The sequence below is a fragment of the Dendrobates tinctorius genome, unplaced genomic scaffold (assembly GCF_039654945.1).
Source record: "Dendrobates tinctorius isolate UK_male_01 unplaced genomic scaffold, ASM3965494v1 ptg000127l, whole genome shotgun sequence".
NCBI lineage: Eukaryota > Metazoa > Chordata > Amphibia > Anura > Dendrobatidae > Dendrobates > Dendrobates tinctorius.
Genome location: NW_027361795.1, coordinates 15,831,522 through 15,851,657, shown reverse-complemented (window position 1 = coordinate 15,851,657; position 20,136 = coordinate 15,831,522). Strand labels below are relative to the sequence as shown.

Sequence of the window (20,136 nt, the reverse complement as noted above, 5' to 3'; positions counted from 1 at the left end):
ACTTTGCTTCAAACACAACCAGGAACACAACTGTGGCAAAAAGCTAAAATTTACCCACAGTTATATACCTGGTTTTGAATACCTTTTTACCTTTTAAATACCCTGTATTTAACCTTTTTTTTAAACATATTTCGCCGCAGAAAGAAATGACAGACAACCAGTGTAAACAATAATTTAACTTTTATTTAAAATATTTTTTTTTTGTAAACTGTTTTTAAAGTTAAAAAAACTTTTTTAATAAAGGTTTGAAACCAACAGGGCATTTTTATTACAAAATACATCATAAATCTGTGTAGTGTGGGGTGGAAATACTGCTGGAGGGGCTGCGGGACACTTCGACACTGGGAGTGTGGAGAGAGGACTGAGATCGTGGTGGGGAAGGAACAGTTAGAGGTGATGGTGTGGAAAAAGCTACAGAATGGGTGGACATGTGGGAGGCAGAAGAGGTGGTGGGCGGTGGAGTGGAGGGTTGAGCAGGGACTGTAGGAGCAGATGATGTTGATGGAAAGTTGTATGGGGAAGGAGTTTGGTACGGGGAAGGAGTTTGGTACGGGGAAGGAGTTTGGTACGGGGCAGGTTGCTGGAAGTGGGGAGATGTCTGGTACTGGGGAGGTTGCTGGTACTGGGAAGGTTGCTGGTACTGGTGAGGTTGCTGGTATGTAATAGGAGGGGGAGGATGGAAAGTGGCTGGAGGGGGTGCAGATGTAATAGGAGGGGGAGGATGGAAAGTGGCTGGAGGGGGTGCAGATGTAATAGGAGGGGGAGGATGGAAAGTGGCTGGAGGGGGTGCAGGTGGAGGAACTACAGTGGTGGGAGGTGGAGGTTGGGAGGTAACCTGCTGTAGAGCACCGTGGCACGAATGCATTACATGCATCTGCTGGGTAGGAGATAGTGTTGCCATGCGCTCCACAACAGACCTGAAAAAGGTGTGGTTTGGCGAAGTTCTTGCTTCTGAATGCATGGTTTGCAGAAGTGTCTTCACCTCCAGAATGCTGGAGTTGATCTGCTGAAAGCCTGCGGAGATTTGCTCTGACAAGACTTTTAGACAGTTCTGGAAAGATGCATTCAGATGCAAGAACTCTGGCGCATAACTCTTTTCCTGACCCCTCTGCCGCTGCCGCCCAGTACCCGCAGGTGTACTAGAGGTGGCAGGGGCAGAAGGGTGGGGTAAAAGGGAAAGCGATCTCCTCACCAGCAGCTTCATGTAATGTAGGCGGCCACGATGCTCCTGTGCTGGTGGATGGGACAGATGGGTCGAATGTGTGGGAAGGCTGGGAAGGTGCAGATGTACCGGGGCGGTCGAAGTGTCCCTCGGTGCCGGTCTCCTCAGGGATCGCCTCAGAAGGGTCCAATCGTGCAGGCTCCCGAGTGCTGCTCACCGTGCTGTGGAATAAAGAGAAAAAAAAACAATTAAAATACTGACATGGTATGGCCCTGGCTGAAAAAAAAAAAGTTACATCTAACATTTTTTTTCACATGTGGTGTGTAATATTTACCTTCTAGTGACCATTGTTTCCCGGAGGAATGACAGGGCTTGTGCGTACTTGTACTTGCTCCTGCGTCCTCCAGATCCACTCGGGGCCCGCATCTCTTTATTGAACTCCTTCTTGAAACGATCCCTCACAGACCGCCACCGATTCACAATTCTGTTCCCTGAAACGAGAAAGGAGTGGTTAGTATACAACATCAGTGTTTCACAAACTCCAGTCCTCATGGTCCCCAGGGGTCATGTTTTCAGGATTTCCATAGTAAATAGAAATCCTGAACACATGATCCGTGGGGACCACGAGGACTGGAGTTCGGGAAACACTGGTTTACATCAAGCAACCGGTACTGTATATACTTACGCTCTTTAATCTAGGCCCGAACATCGAGGTCCTCCCAGCGGCCCACAAGGAGCGAACAGATTTCCTCCCAGAGTCGTCGGGTAACGATAAGGTCAGCGTGGCGGCGGTCAGCCATATTCCAGAGCGGCTCCCTTTCTCTGACGAGATCGATGAGGCGGTCCACATCAATCCCTCCATCCTCACCGTCAGAGTCGGGAGCACGCTGTGAAGGCTGTTAAAGAAAAAGACAAAAATAACATAATTAGCCTCCACAAAAGAAATGAAATAAAAAGTGCAAAAAAACAAAGCAAAAATATTTATACTTACACGCTGGTGACCGCCGCGTTGCTGTCGCCGACGACCCTGGGAGGCACTGCGAGGACCTCTTGGCCGAGTACCAGATTGGGAAGACTAGAGAAGAAAACAAAAAATGTTATGTCTTTGGATGTAGGCATTTGTTTGCTGTGTGTGGTCTGCAGAACATTGTTTTCTATGTGTTGTGTGTAGTGTGATGTTGTGTTTCTGCGTTTGATGCAAAAAACTTACCAATTGTGAGCCCACTCCAAGTGTCTGTCCACCCCTTCCTTCTTCTTCTGGGAGCTCCTCTTCATCTTGTGAATCCTGTTTTGAAATAAAAGGCAATGAATAGACGTATATTACAGAGATGATGGATTTTGGAAATAAAAACTTACCGTCAAACGCTGACGATGCGAGGGAGGGCTCCCAGAAGATGATGTGCTGTCTTCCTGGTGGCCACACTCCATGCCTGTGGGTGGTGTTCCAGCTGCTGCCATTGCTGCTGCTGCTGCTGCTGCATCTATTGGGCGGCTGTTGAATAAAGAGAAACAAAGGGCCAATGAATATCTTGATATTCAATAGCCCTAGTTTGGAGGAATGGGGGATTTGATAATTACCGTCTCTCATCTGCTGCTGGCCTCCCCTCCTCAGCATGTTCCATTTGCTGCTCCATTTGGGGTGGTGGTGGTGCTGATGGTGCTGCAGTGGTCTCCTGCCTTCTCCTGCTGCGCTTGGTTGCTTTCTTGGGTGGCATGTTGGGTGTGGCTGTGGGTCCCACTGTCTTGCTTTTATATATGTCTTGTGGGCAGAGCTACTGAGCATGCTCAGACCAAAAAAAACGGATCCGGCCACCGGATCCGGCTTTCGCCGGATCAGGCGCATTGCGGCGCTCATAGGCTTTCATTGTGTGAAAAAGCAGGACGCTCCGGATCCGGCGTGTCCGGCTTTTTCGCCGGAGACAAAAAACGTTACAGTAGCCGTTTTTTCCAGACGCCGGATCGCGACACATTGCCGGATCCGGCGAAAACCGGATGAAACGCATGGCCATCCGGCGCGATCCGGCGCAAATGCAAGTCAATGGGGGGAAACCGGATCCGGCATTGCATTTCGCCGGATCCGGTTTCTGTCAAAAGCGCCGGATCGCGCCTGACGGCGAAAACCTGATGTGTGAAAGAGGCCTAAGCAGCTGTCTAGCAGTCTGAAAATGAAAATGGTGGAGCCCCCAAAGCAGGAGAAGGCTGTAAGAAAATAGCAAAGCATTTTCAATTTGCCCTTTTCTCAGTTCAAAATGTAATTAAGAAACGTCAGTTAACAGGAAGATAGATGTCAGGAACCAAACCCATCAGCTCTGGTGAACAAGGAGGCAGCTTTTCTCTCTGAGCTATTCAGCTTGCTGGACAACTACAAGCTAACCCAGATACTTGTACCTGTGTTGTTTCTGATTGGCTCCACCCTGATTGAACACCCTATTTAAACCTGGCATTGCACTCCCTTCCTTGTGAGATTATTGAGCTACCAGCCTCTTGCCAAGCTTGCTTTCACCTGCTGCTTCAGTCTAAGATTATACTGCTGCTTCCATGTATTGACTCCTTGGCTATCACTGACTATGCTTCCTGCCGGTGCTGCCCCTATTGGTTGCTATACCACTACTCCAATCCAGGTCAAACAATAACAGAATAATTTTGCGCACAAAATGGAGTCGGTTGCAGCCCAACTGAGGCAATAAGTTGCTGAACTTCAGAATTTTGGGGTCACATAACAAGACAAATTTTCTAAGTTGCAAACTCAGGTGTTGGGTCAGCACAAAGAAATTGAGTTACAGAGGCAATTTCTGGATTTACACGGAACAAAATGCCCTCACGCCGCTGTCCGCAAAGTTCATTGGGGATCGTTATCATTACCATGGATTTCTAAATCAGTGCTGCATCTGTTTTCAGATGCAACATTCTCCGTTTACCAGTGACAGGAAAAAGGTTCTGTTCATCATGAATCCCCTAACTGATGAGGCTCTTGCATGGATCTCACCATATGTGGAAAAGAATTCTGACTTTCTTAACAACTTAGTTTCCTTTATCACAGCTATGGATCCATTGTTTGATGACCCGATTCGCTGTGCTACAGCTGAAACCAAATTGCATAACCTACAGTCATGGCCAAAAGTTTTGAGAATGACACAAATATTAATTTTTACAAAGTCTACTGCTTCATTTTTTCTAATGTCAATTTGCATATACTCCAGAATGTTATAAAGAGTGATCAGCTTAACAGCAATTACTTGCAAAGTCAATATTTGCCTAGAAAATTAACTTTATCCCCCAAAACACATTTCAACATCATTGCAGCCCTGCCTTAAAAGGACCAGCTAACATCGTTTCAGTGATTGCTCCATTAACACAGGTGTGGGTGTTGATGAGGACAGGGCTGGAGATCAATCTGTCATGATTAAGTAAGAATGACACCACTGGACACTTTAAAAGGAGGCTGGTGCTTGGCATCATTGTTTCTCTTCTGTTAACCATGGTTATCTCTAAAGAAACACGTGCAGTCATCATTGCACTGCACAAAAATGGCCTAACAGGGAAGAGTATCGCAGCTAGAAAGATTGCACCTCAGTCAACAATCTATCGCATCATCAAGAACTTCAAGGAGAGAGGTTCCCTTGTTGCCAAAAAGGCTCCAGGGTGCCCAAGAAAGACCAGCAAGTGCCAGGACCGTCTCTTAAAAGTGTTTCAGCTGCGGGATCGGGCTACCAGCAGTGCAGAGCTTGCTCAGGAATGGCAGCAGGCAGGTGTGAGTGCATCTGCACGCACTGTGAGGCGGAGACTCTTGGAGCAAGGCCTGGTCTCAAGGAGGGCAGCAAAGAAGCCACTTCTCTCCAGAAAAAACATCATGGACAGACTGATATTCTGCAAGAGGTACAGGGAGTGGACTGCTGAGGACTGGGGTAAAGTCATTTTCTCCGATGAATCCCCTTTTCGATTGTTTGGGACATCTGGAAAACGGCTTATTCGGAGAAGACCAGGTGAGCGTTACCACCAGTCTTGTCTCATGCCAACTGTCAAGCATCCTGAAACCATTCATGTGTGGGGTGGCTTCTCAGCCAAGGGAATGGGCTCTCTCTTAGTCTTGCCTAAAAACACAGCCATGAATAAAGAATGGTACCAGAATGTCCTCCAAGAGCAACTTCTCCCAACCGTTCAAGAGCAGTTTGGCGATCAACAATGCCTTTTTCAACATGATGGAGCACCTTGCCATAAAGCAAAGGTGATAACTAAATGGCTCAGGGAACAAAACATAGAGATTTTGGGAGCATGGCCTGGAAACTCCCCAGATCTTAATCCCATTGAGAACTTGTAGTCAATCATCAAGAGACGGGTGGACAAACAAAAACCTTCAAATTCAGACAAAATTAAAGCATTGATTTTGCAAGAATGGACTGCTATCAGTCAGGATTTGATCCAGAAGTTGATTGAGAGCATGCCAGGGAGAACTGCTGAGGTCCTGAAGAAGAAGGGTCAACACTGCAAATATTGACTTGCTGCATTAACTCATTCTAACTGTCAATATAACCTTTTGTTACTCATAATGTGATTGCAATTATATTTCTGTATGTGATAAAAACATATGACAAACACACATAAAACCAGAGGGCAGCAGATCATGTGAAAATATAATATTTGTGTCATTCTCAAAACTTTTGGCCATGACTGTACGTCAAGGGCAGCATTCTATAGCGTAATATCCCTCCGAATTCCGCCGCTGAGTGGCAGACACTACATGGAATTTAGATGTCAAGAGGAGTCAAATTTGCCGAGGATTATCAAAGCTAATAAAGGATAAAGTTGCTAGGATCGAGACCCCTGATAATTTAGAGGACTTTATTCAATTGTGCATCTGAAATGATCAGAGAATCACTGAATGAAGAAAGGAAAGACTGCAAGTATTTGGAAACAACTCTAACTACTCTTTTACTCAATCTGCATTAAAAAACAACAGGAAATGGAAAATGTGCATGCCTGACCCTATGCAAGTAGATGTCATCTGAAAAGCTCTCTCTGCAATAGAGGAGAGGTGACGTACAGAGAATTTATGCCTCTACTATGGGGGCTCAGGATATTTTACCAATATTTGTCCTAATAAAAGGACCATAGCCTTCACAAATGTCAAAATTGCAAGCAATTTAGACCTTTTTGAATGATTACCGTATATACTCGAGTATAAGTCGATCCGAGTATAAGTCGACCCCCCTAATTTTGCCACAAAAAACTGGGAGAACTTATTGACTCGAGTATAAGTCTAGGGTGGGAAATGCTCCATAGATTATTCCCCCATATGGTGTCCTCAGAAGAAGCTCCATAGATTGTTCCCCCATATGCTGCCCCACAAGAAGCTCCATGGATTGTTCCCTCATATGCTGCCCCCATAAATAGCTCCATAGATTGTTCCCTCAGATGCTGCCCCATAAATAGCTCCATAGATTGTTCCCTCATATGCTGCCCCCATAAATAGCTCCATAGATTGTTCCCTCATATGCTGCCCCCATAAATAGCTCCATAGATTGTTCCCTCAGATGCTGCCCCCATAAATAGCTCCATAGATTGTTCCCTCAGATGCTGCCCCATAAATAGCTCCATAGATTGTTCCCTCAGATGCTACCCCCATAAATAGCTCCATAGATTGTTCCCTCAGATGCTGCCCCCATAAATAGCTCCATAGATTGTTCCCTCAGATGCTGCCCCCATAAATAGCTCCATAGATTGTTCCCTCAGATGCTGCCCCCATAAATAGCTCCATAGATTGTTCCCTCAGATGCTGCCCCCATGCTGCTGCTGCATGTAAAAATAAAAAAAATGACATACTCACCTCTCCGTCGCTGGGTGTCAGATTCTCACCTGTCCTGCGTCCATGGCTGCTCACCGCTATCTGCCACATCATCAGTCAGTGACGTTCAGACTGCAGGGGGCGCGGCGCGCACTAACACGTCACCGCGCCCTCTGCTGTCTGAACTCACTGACCGATGACAGACAGCAGCAAGCAGCCATGGACACAGGACAGGTGAGTATCGCTGTACTTACCCGTCCTGACGCTGTCGCTTGAGTCCCCAGCTTCTCCGCGCTCTCTCTTCCTGCATTCAGCGGTCTTGTGATACCGCTCATTAAAACTCATTAATATGCGCATATTCATGAGTTTTAATGAGCGGCACCACATGACCGCTGAAGGCAGGAAGAGAGAGCACGGGGAGAAGCTGGGGGCTCAAGACACAGCGTCAGGACGGGTAAGTATGACCTGACACCCCCGCCCCCCCTCCCTCTCTGACCCCCTTTGTATATGACTCGAATATAAGACGAGAGGGGGACTTTCAGCCCAATTTTTTGGGCTGAAAATCTCGACTTATATTCGAGTATATACGGTAGATCAGGTTATGCAGACCATCTAATCTGCAATGCAGGATTAGGGCAAAGGGCAATCACCATGTTTTCATTTTGTCGTTCTCATACAGTTCATACTTGGGAGCTAAAAAATACAATGCTCTGCCATTTTAGATTCTGGGCAGGATGGAATTTCATGGGTTTACAATTCACACTTGACGCTTGACACAACAACATTGCAATGTTGATGCCAATCGATATGGAAACTGTAGATGGATCACCTTTATCGTCTGTACGTGTTACTCACGAGACAATTGAAATTGAAATCTGTAGTGAACTGAATCATCATAAAGCAGTTAGTTTTTATCTTATTTCATCTCAATAATTTCCAGTTATTCTAGGAATTCCCTGGTTTTCAATCCATAACCCGTCTATCAACTGGGCATCGAGGACCATTACCTTTCCCTCTGAGTACTGTATGAACAATTGCCATGCTAATACATCTGTTTGCAAATAAATTCAACTATCTGAGATTTCTCATCAATTTAATGCTAAACTACCACCTCAGTACCAGCAGTTCAGTGAGGTCTTCAGTAACAAGAAAGCCGATCAACTGCCTCCTCATCGTTCTTACAACTGTCCCATTGAATTGCTTCCTATGGCATCCATTCCATTTGGGCAAATTTATAATCTTTCCAAGCCAGAATTGAAAGTGCTAAAAGAATATCTAGATGAAAATTTAGAGAAAGGCTTCAGTCAACCTTCTTCTTCACCAACTGGTACACCCTTGTTTTTTAGTGCAGGGTGGGCCATTTATATGGATACACCTAAATAAAATGGGAATGGTTGGTGATATCAATATCCTGCTTGTGGCACATTAGTATATGGGAGGGGGAAAACTTTTCAAGATGGGTGGTGACCATGGCAGCCATTTTGAAGTCGGCTATTTTGGATCCAACTTTATCTTTTTCAATGGCAAGAGGTTCATGTGACACATCAAACGTATTGAGAATTTCATAAGAAAAACAATGGTGTGCTTGGCTTTAATGTAACTTTATTTTTTCATGAGTTATTTCCAAGTTTCTCTTTGTTTTACAGCCATTGACATGTCACAGAGGTTAACACGTGTGGAGCGGATAGAAATTGTTTTGATGTCTGGTGAACGCAGTACCCAGGTCACTGCAGCAGATTTCAATGCAAGACACCCTATGCAAGAAAACTGTCACCATTCCCATTTTATTCAGGTGTATCCATATAAATGGCCCACCCAAAAAAGTGTGCCTCATCACTGAACATAATGTTCTGTGTAAACTGAGGGTTCTGTTCCAATTTTTCTGTTGCCCATTCTGCAAATTCAGCATGCCGATCTGAGTCACCAACCATTCCCATTTCATTTAGGTGTATCCATATAAATGGCCCACCCTGTAGAAAAGAAGGACTCAAGCCTGCGGCCATGTATTGATTATAGAGATATGAATGAGATTACCATTAAAAATCACTACCCACACCCCTTAAGTTGCTGGAGAGACTGAGTTCTGCCAGAATTTTTACCAAACTCAATCTAAGAAGGGCTTATAATCTCATATGAATCTGCCCGCGAGATGAGTGGAAAACTGCCTTTAGAACTAGATATGGACATTTTGAATATCTGGTTGTGCCTTTCGGCCTTAGCAATGCCTCTTTCAGCACTTCATAAATGATGTTTTTTGAGATTTCTTGGATCGATTTGTTGGTGTTTATCTTGATGAAATTCCTATATATTCAGATTCCTTGGAGGAGCATTGCAGGCATGTCCAGTTAGTCCTGGAACGTCTACAGAAGAGCCATCTCTATATCAAACTCTAAAAATTTGAATTCGAGCAAACTAGAACTCAATTTCTGGATATATTATCTCCCCAGAAAGTTTGAGCATGAATACCTCTGAAATCAGAGCAGTAGTTGACTGGCCTAACCCAAGACATTTAAAAGACGTTTAATGCTTTATAGGATTTGCAAATTTCTACAAAAGATTCACTAAAAACATTTCAAAAATTATTTTACCAACTACTTCACTCACAAAGAAAACCAAAATGTTTTTCTGGTCTCCAGAGGCACAAGTGGCTTTTGATAAACTAAAGACACTTTTTACTTCCACACCATTACTAGTCCATCCAAATTCTGAACTGCCGTTTGTTGTCAAATTAGATTCCTTAGACTCTGCGGTAGGAGCCGTTTTATCACAGCAAGTTGGAGACAAAATGCAGCTTCATCCATGTCCATTCCTTTCTAATACTATGTCATCTGCAGAAAAGAACTATGACATGGGAAATAAGTAACTTTTAGCTATTAACCCCTTTACCCCCAAGGGTGGTTTGCATGTTAAAGGGAATCTGTCACCCTTTTTTTGCCCTATCAGCTGCCGGCATTGAAATCAGGGGCTTATCTACAGCATTCTGTAATGCTGTAGATAAGCCCCCGATGTAACCTGAAAGAGAAAAAAACACGTTAGATTATACTCACCGGAGGGGGCGGTCCGGTCCGATGAGTGTCGCGGTCCAGTCCGGCTCCTCCCATCTTCATACGATGCCGTCCTCTTTCTCCCTTCCTGAAGTAGCTTGGGCGCAGGTGCACTGCTCTGCCCTGCTGAGGGCAGAGCAGAGTCCTGCAGTACGCAGGTGTTGGGAGAGGTCTGGCTCCTGCGCACTGCAGTATTCTGCTCTGCCCTCAACAGGGCAGAGCAGTGCACCTGTGCTGGAGCCACTACAGGAAGGGAAGAAGAGGTCGGCATCATATGAAGATGGGAGGAGCCTGACTGGACTGCGACACCCATCGGACCGGACCGCCCCCTCCAGTGAGTATAATCTAATGTGTTTTTCTTCTATTTCAGGTTAAATCGGGGAGCTATCTACAGCATTACAGAATGCTGTAGATAAGCCCCTGATGTCAATGCCGGCAGCTGATAGGGCAAAAAAAGGGTGACAGATTCCCTTTAATGACCAGACTAAGTTTTACAATTCTGACCACTGTCCCTTTATAAGGTAATAAGTCTGGAAGGCTTCCATGGATCCTGGTGACTCTGACTGTTTTCTTGTGACATATTGTACTTCATCATAGTGGTAAAATTTCTTTGGTATGACTTGCGTTTATTTATGAAAAAAATGGAAATTTGGCGAAAATTTCAAAAATTTTGCAATTTTCCAACTTTGAATTTTCAAGCCCTTAAAACAGAGAAATATGTCACACAAAATACTTAATAAGTAACATTTCATACATGTCTACTTTACATTAGCATAATTTTGGAACCAAATTTTTTTTTGTTAGGAAGTTATAAGGGTTAAAAGTTGACCAGCGATTTCTAATTTTTACCACAAAATTTACAAAACCATTTTTTTAGGGACCACATCACATTTGAAGTCACTTTGAGGGGTCTACATGATAGAAAATACCCAAAAGTGACATCATTTTAAAAACTGCACCTAACAAAGGTGCTCAAAACCACATTCAAGAAGTTTATTAACCCTTCAGATGCTTTACAGGAATTTTTAGAATGATTAAAAAAATGAACATTTAACTTTTTTTCACAAAAAATTTACTTCAGATCCTATTTGTTTTATTTTACCAAGTGTAACAGGAGAAATTGGACCCCAAAAGTTGTTGAACAATTTGTCTTGAGTACGCTGATACCCCATATATGTAGGTAAACCACTGTTTGGGCACATGGCAGAGCTCGGAAGGGAAGGAGCGCCGTTTGACTTTTCAATGCAAAATTGGCTGGAATTGAGATCGGACGCCATGTCGCGTTTGGAGAGCCCCTGATGTGCCTAAACAGTGGAAACCCCCCACAAGTGACACCATTTTGGAAAGTAGATCCCCTAAGGAACTTAGCTAGATGTGTGGTGAGCACTTTTAACCCCCAAGTGCTTCACAGAAATTTATAATGTAGAGCCATAAAAATAAAAAAAATCTTGTTTTTTTTCACAAAAATGATCTTTTCACCCCCAATTTTTTACTTTCACAAGGGTAATAGGAGAAATTGGACCCCAAAAGTTGTTGTGCAATTTGCCCTGAGTAGGTTAATACCTCATATGTGGGAGTAAACCACTTGTTTGGGTGCATGGAAGAGCTTGGAAGGGAAGGAGCACCATTTGACTTTTTCAACGCAGAATTGGCTGGAATTGAGATCAGACACATGTCGTGTTTGGAGAGCCCCTGATGTGCCTAAACACTGGAAACCCCCCAATTCTAACTCCAACCCTAACCCCAACACACCCCTAACCCTAATTCTAACCGTAACTTTAGCCTCAACCCTAACCCTAACTTTAGCCCCAACCCTAACCCTAGGGTTATAGCGGGTTTTTTTGTTTGGCAGCTGTCACACACTAAAAGATGCTCTTTATTGCATAGATTAATTTTTTCATCACCACATTTTGAGAGTTATAATTTTTCCAGATTTTGGCCCACAGAATCATTTGAGGACTTGTTTTTTGCGGGACGAGTTGACATTTTTTTTGGTACCATTTTTGGGCACATGACATTTTTTGATCACTTTTTATTCCAATTTTTTTAGGCAGAATGAACAAAAAACAGCAATTCATGAATTTCTTTTGGGGGGGCCTTTATATTGTTCAACGTGTGGTAAAACTGATAAAGCAGCTTTATTCTTCGGGTCAGTACGATTACAGTGATACCTCATTTATATAATTTTTTTATGTTTTTGCACTTTTATACAATAAAAACTATTTTATATAAAAAATAATTATTTTTGCATCGCTTTATTCCGAGAGCTATAACTTTTTTATTTTTTTGCTGATGACACTGTATGGTGGCTCGTTTTTTGTGGGACAAGATGATTTTCTGAGCGGTATTACATTTATTTATAGCCGCCGTTTTGATCGCGTGTTATTCCACTTTTCGCTCAACGGTATGATGATAAAGCATTGTTTTTGGCTTTTGTTTTATGATTTTCACTAAAGGGGTTAACTATTGGGACAGTTTTATAGGTAGGGTCGTTACGGACATGGGGATATCAAATATGTGTACTTTTATTGATTAGATTTGTTTTATTCAAATATTGATTTAATGTTAGAATAAATATTGATTTTTTAGTATTATTTTTTAAATTTTTTTACAACTATTTAAAACAAATGTTTTATTTAATTCTAAGTTTTGCACCTTGTCCCACTATGGGACACTCATTTTGTGCAGGCTAATCGCTTGGACAGTGCATCATCTGGCAGAAAGGGGTTAAAGTTGCCTTTTCTGAATGGAAACATCTTTTTGAAGGGGCCAATTATCCAGTGACTGTTCTTACTGGCCGCAAAAATTTAGAATTTATCCGTACAGCTGAGAGGTTGTCTGCAAGGCAAGCACATTGGGCCTTATTTTTCTACAGGTTTAATTTTAAAACTTCTTATCTTCCTGGTTCAAGAAAAGGCAAGGCTGATGCTTTGTCTGATATTTACTGAACCTGGACCTCAGGGAGAGGTCCAACACTGACTGTACCATTCTATGTCCAAAAAATTTTGGGGAGAATACTGGGCTCCAAAAAATCCAAAAGATGGATACCAAACTGACTTTTTTCTTAACCATCCTTTTAAAGACATCGATCTTTCATTTAAGGAGGGATTTTGGATACAGAACCATCAAATGTCCCTGAATCTGCTTGACTTGAAGTCCTCAAATTTGTCCATTATTCTAAACTTGTAGGACACCATGGAGTTAAGAAAACGCAAGAACTATTGTTTTGTTCTTTTTGGTGGCCTGACTGTAGGGAGGATGTGAAAAAATATGTTTCCTCCTGTTTAACATGCACAGAACAAGGATCCACGATCTTCTCCTCTAGGACGCTTTCAGCCTCTTTCAGTTCCATCCAGGCCTTGGAGGCCAATCTCAATGGATTTTATTGTGGACCTACCTCCATCTAAAGAAATGACTGCTATTCTTGTTGTGGTGGATTAGCTCACAAAGATGGCTACCGCTGAAAAACTCACTGAATTAATAATCAAAGAGATATTTAAGTTGACTGGAATTCCTGACATTCTAATTTCTAATCGAGGTGTTCAGTTTACATCAAGATTTTAGAAAAACTACTGTACAGCTTTAGGAGTTACTGTCAATTTATCTACTGCATTCCACCTTCAATCCAATGGCCAGACTGAAAGAACTAACCAAACCCTAGAACAATACCAGCGCTGTTTTATTTCATACCTACAGGATACCTACTGTGTGGACTATTTAGCAACAGCAGAATTTCCTTCCAAACACAGTTCTACATTCCAAAGTCCAGTTAGCGTGTATCCAGTATTTATTCCTAACCTTCATTTAACCCCTTCCTAACTGATGACGGAATAGTACATCATCGGTAAGGTCCCCCGCTTTGAGGTGAGCTCCGGTGGTGAGCCCACCTCAAAACCACGACATGTCAGCTGTTATGAACAGCTGACATGTGCCCGCAATAGGCGCGAGCGGAATCACCATCCGCCCATGCCTATTAACTAGTTAAGGCTACTTTCACACTTGGGTTAGAAGGCACAGTGCACAGCCGCCGTGCAGCTCCGCCCCCTGCTGGGCCCCCTCCCGTCAGCTCCTCCTATGGGCGCAAGACTCTGCATGCGACCTGCATACCATATCGTTAGCATTGGCTACACAGGCCATGCGCTGGTATGCTTTTGCCGGCACAAGCGCCCTTTTGAAAGTGCGCCGAGTGCACCAAAATGCAACACGGTGCATTTGGCGCACGTCGGCGCACCGTCAAAAGGGTGCATGTGCCAGCAAAAGCATACCAGCACACAGCCTGCGTACCCAATGCTAACGATAGGGTATGCAGGTCGCATGCAGCGTCATGCACCCATAGGAGGAGCTGACCAGAGGGGGCGCAGCAGGGGGCGGAGCTGCATGGCGGCCATGTGCTGCGCCTCCTAACACAAGTGTGAAAGTAGCCTAAATCTCGCTGTCAAAGCTGACAGCTGACATTTCATTGGCACTTCTGGCCACCGGGCCGGAAATGAGCTCAGTGCCGACCCCCGTCACGTGATCGGGGGTCGGTGACATATTGCCTGGACAACCACAGATCTCATAGAGACCTGCATGGTTATTCCAGGCAGATGGCTTTGAGTGGTGGTGGTCGGCGCTCAAAGCACAACAGTAAATCTGCTACGTATGGGAAATCTGCTCATCGCCCATATGTAGCAGAGCCGATTGGGTTGTGCATGCTTCTAGCCTCCTATGGAGGCCATTGAAGCATGCCAAAAGTAAAAAAAGTGTTACAAAATAAAAAAATAAAAAACCTAAAAGTTCAAATCACCCCCCTTTTGCCCCAATCAAAATAAAACAATAAAAAAAATCCCACATACACATATTAGGTATCGCTGCATTCCGCGCCCAATCAATAAAAAAAGCATTAACCCGATTGCTAAACGGCGAAGCGAGAAAATAATTCAAAACACCAGAATTACGTTATTTTGGTCGCCGTGACATTGCATTAAAATGCAATAAAGGGCAATCAAAAGAACATATCTGCACAAAAGTGGTATCATTAAAAAGTCAGCCCAGCACGCAAAAAATAAGTCCTCACCCGACCCCAGATCAAGAAAAATGGAGACGCTACGAGTCTCAGAAAATTGCGCAATTTTTTTCTTTTATAGTCAAATTTTGGAATTTTTTTCACCACTTAGGTAAAAGAGAACATAGACATATTTGGTTTCTATGAACTCGTAATGACCTGGAGAATCATAATGGCAGGTTAAATTTAGCATCTAGTGAACCTTGCAAAAAAGCCAAGCAAAAAACATGTGTGGGATTGCACTTTCTTTGCAGTTTCACCGCACTTGGAATTTTTTCCCCGTTTTTGAGTACATGACATGGTAAAACCAATGGTGCCGTTTAAAAGTACAACTCGTCCCGCAAAAAATAAGCCCCCACATGGCCATATTGACGGAAAAATAAAAAAAGTTATGGCTCTGGAAAGAAGGGGAGTGAAAAACAAAAATCAAAAATCAAAAAGAGCTCTGGGAGTGAAGGGGTTAACCGAAGTGGTTCCTCCTGTTACAAACAGGCTTACAGAGCTGCAGAAAGCTCAAAAAGAACTAATTCAGATATTACAAAGGAAGAAGATAGAAGAAGCAGAAGATAAACATCTCAAAGTCCCTCCTACCCTTCAGGTCAGTGACAAGGTTTGGCTTTCTACAAAAAGACTGAAAACGAACGTAGCATCTTCTAAATTGGGTCAAAAAAGGTAAAGGACCTTTTCAAATTTCTGCACAAATTAACCCACTTAATTTCCATTTAAAACTTCCTAACAGCCTTAAAATTCGTTCCATGCGTTCCATGTAACCATGCTCAAACCATTTAGTGAGAACCCATTTCCAGGAGGAACTCAGCCACCTCATCCACCAGAAGTCCATGGTGAAGAAGAGTACATTGTGGATGAAATTCTGGACGCTAGAAGATTTAGATGAAGACTACAATATTTGGTGCAATGGAGGGACTATGGACCAGAAAATAACTTATGAGAGCTGGAGGGCAACGTCCATGCACCGAGGCTTACAAGAGCTTTTCAGCAGAGACATCCAAATAAGCCAGCGCCTGAGATGTCCAGAAGCCATCCTGGAAGGAGGGGAGTACTGTAAGGACTCGAACCCAGCAGCTCTTGTGTACCAAGCAACAGCTATTCCATCTGGACTATTTAGCTCACTGGAACGTTCTGTGATAACCCAGATACTTGTACCTGTGTTATTTCTGATTGTCTCCACCCTGAGTTCCTGATTGTTTCCACCCTGATTGAACACCCTACTTAAACCTGGAATTGCACTCCTATCCTTGCTAGATTATTGAGCTACCAGAATCTAGCTAAGCTTCTTTTCATCTGCTTCTTCATTCTAAGATTATACTGCCTGTCACGTACCCACTTCTCACACGTGACTTGAGGTTGCACCTGCAAGGGTTAATCTATCTCCTCTCACTCAGTCCAGCATTCAACCTCTGTCCTATGCTGCAATGGGAGCATAGCTCACACCCCGACAGACCACACACCCCGTTTCATGCATGCTGCCACCACTCACCGAATACACGGGCAATGAGTCCCAGAAAAATTACTACTACTGCGAATCACCAGGATCACACACTTTAAGGCTATGGATCTTTAAAGCATACAAGGTTCAAACTTATTAAAGTTTTAAGCTTTAATAGAAAAGGTACAGTGCTTGCAATAAAAAGGATATAACAATGGAAATAGAAAGTGACATACAAATATGCAAAAACAGTGATACAATAAAAGGGAGAAAACTTACAGAAATATTGAACTATGCGGTCTGGTATTCTGTACCTGAGGGAGGGGGGAATATGAAATGGAGCACAACAGCTAGGCTGCCCCTCACTGTGAACAGGTTTCTAAGTGTACAGGCTTAATTTATTGATTAAATTGGAGATCGGATTTCTAGACCAGCCTCTCATGTTAATATTCTAATCCTTGGTTTGTGACTGGATCAAGGCTATTTACCCATGAATACATTATTTTCCTCTGAACAGTATTGGTGTGTTCTTTCTCATAGATTGGATAGTGTCAGGCTGTAATTGGCACCTCTCTTCAAAAGAGTGAGAAGGTGTGAAATGTTTCCACTTTGTGTGTTGTCAGAAAGGCCCCCTGGAAAGACTGGAGACTGCCTTTCTCAGGATAACAAAAGTTGAAAACTTTGCAAAGCACTGCAGTCTAAGGACAGATGTTAATTTACTGCTGGTCACACATCCATAATATACATATTTAACTACACTTTGTGTATCAGCTCCTTGGCTATTCCTGACTACGCTATGTGCTACTCCTTTAAACTACATTGCAGCTCCTGTGTACCGACCCCTAGTGGTTGCAACACCACCACTCCATCTCAGGTCAGTCCATAGCAGTAAAGCAAATAAAGTTCCTCACAAATAAATTAGTATTGATCCCTTCCTATAAAAGTGAACAAACACCAAAAGCAGAAAATCAGAGAAACAGTCAATCAAAAAACAAATAAAATTAATACAAATTTTATTACACAGCAACACCGGAGAATAAAGGAGTACTAGGTGAAATTTATTTTAAAAAGGTAATCAATATTATTCAGGTAGAAAAAGCATATATCTAAAAGACATAGTAATAAAGTGACCATAGTGCACCAACAACATACAGAGGACAACCCCTCTGAAAACCTATCCCCAACAAGTATAAGGAGCCCAGGCCAAGTGACCCATACTTATAAAGCGTACTGCCAATAACAAGGTGAAAACTCTACCAAAGACGCCAGTATCCGGGCTTACCAGGATAGTGAAGGTATCAGAGAGGAGATCCCAGGGCCAGATGTCCTCCCAGACAAGCGTTTCGCTGGCACAATGCCGCTTTCTCAAGGGGATGATATGTTGTGAGGAATAGGACCTTAAAGTAGCCCATGTGACATGTCACATGGGGCGGGAGAGCCTATAGGAACGGGTATATTGGCGCATGCGCGGTGTGAGCGCCAGGTCGTCCAGGTTGCACAGGCGTCATGTCTCCAACTGCACACACAGGATGTGACACAGCCCGGTGCACATAGAAACAGAGACAATTTTATTACACATATCATACATAAATGACAAAATATAGTAAACAAAACTTAAATTACTTGGGACAATAACCATATGGCTAAGCAGCAGACATTGAGCTCCAGTGGACAAATCCACATATCATCTATTTTAAGTAGTGTCAAGCATAAATGTACAAAATCAATGGATATGCCTAGGAGCAATCCCCAGTGCTTAAGTAAAAGTATGATAGTGTACTTAATGGCCAAAGTTACACAAAAATGTACAATCCGGCTTCAGTGCAGAAAGCACAAATGGCATATAAGAGAATCATACAATCCTATATATATATATATATATATATATATATATTAAATGCACAATATGGTGATCCTGGAAAAAATCTTAATGCCCGTTTCAGCAAATCAGTTAAAGGCCATAGTAACTAAAATATAATACTAGTGTATTTTAGAACCTCAAACAAGCAGATGAAGCCGCAAAAAGTCACAAGTTGAAATTACCTGTAGCCATTCATTAGGAGTGGGATATAGAGCATGCTGAGGTTGCACCTCGATGCACGTTTCACCGCCGCTCACAGTTTCATCAGGAAGTAGAATAACGCTAGCGTCCACAATGTTAAATAGTCGTGTAATTGTAAGGGATGTTTTGAGACTGTGTGATACTCAACTCCCTTCCTTAATATAAATACTCCTTTATTGTAAAGCCTTCCTTTGTGTATAGCGGTATATACAGCTCTGGCAAAAATTGAGAGACCACTATATCAAAACCCTGTCATGGGCAGCCCATTTTTCAGAACTGAGCCCCATTGAAAACCTCTGGAATGTAATCAAGAGGATGATAGATAGTCACAAGCCATAAAACAAAGAAGAACTGCTTAAATTTTTGCACCAGAAGCAGTGTGAAAGGCTGGTGGCAAGCATGTCAAGACGCATGAAAGCTGTTTTTAAAAATCATGGTTATTCCACAAAATATTGATTTCAGAACTCTTCCTGAGTTAAAACATTAGTATTGTTGTTTCTAAATGATTATGAACTTGTTTTCTTAGCATTATTTGAAGTCTGAAAGCACTGGGGTTTTTTATTTTGACCATTTTTCTTTGTCAGAAAAAAAATACAAAATGTATTGCTTGGAAATTCGGAGACATGTTGTCAGAAGTTTATAGTCTAAAAGAACAATTAACATTTTACTCAAAAACATACCTATAAAGAGAAAAATCAGACAAACGGCACATTTGAAAGTGGTCTCTTAATTTTTGCCAGAGCTGTATGTATATATGTGTTCTGCTATTTATAGGATGTTTAGCATAGGGACAGTGCAGTGCCTCAGTTTAGCCACTAGAGGGGGCACAGTGTAGTTTGTAGCAGTAGCCCTGTAAATAGTTAACATAGGAGGAGTTACATGGGAAGTAAGTATAGAACAGTTCCTGGATAGAGGGAGAAGGGGCTAGGGAGCCCGAGCTCAGGTGGGCTTGGAGCCCGAGCTACCAAGTAGCTCAGTAACATTGAAAGCTAAGGACCCAGCCATCCAGGGCCCAGTGGACAGAAGTGCACCTGAAGCAGCAGTGTGACGTCAGTGTGGAGCAGAAGTGAGAGAAGAGGTCCTGAACAGTACGGTGACGCACATCATTGCATGGGCTGATGCCATCCGATCCGGGGCGAAATGGAAAAGGGAACCCCCAAGTGCAGTGTGTCTGGACAGGGAGGACGCTGCAATACCGCAAGAGGCAGTACAACCCAGGCACGTACTGAGGGACGTAGAAAGAAGCACAGGGAAAGTAGAGAATGTGGACTGTATGGAAGTATATGCTGATGCTGTAACTGAAAAGGATGTGCGGTGAAAAGAGGAAAGAAAAGTTTTACGTTTCAAGTTGCAACTGGACTGTGTCTCTGTTTGTATGCAAGTGACCAGAGGGGATCTTAGGCAACAGAGGAAAGGCCCTGATGGTGCAAAGGATAAAGAGGCAAGTACATTGAATATGGGACGTTATTTGCATGTGACGGGAGGCGTGCAAGACTTGTTATTCTCAGCCATAACTACGGCCCTGGACCTCCCTCACATAATCATGAGGTAATTGGCTAAGCTTGTTTGTTGGTGCATAATCATCATGTTGTGAC

The 20,136-nt window shown here is 43.1% G+C and overlaps 1 protein-coding gene across 1 annotated transcript in view; it reads left to right on the top strand.

Annotated features, from left to right (window-relative positions):
- The window catches only part of CYB5R1 (cytochrome b5 reductase 1), a 288,183-nt gene that overhangs the window by 29,792 nt on the left and 238,255 nt on the right, over positions 1–20,136 (top strand). The window lies entirely within an intron of this gene.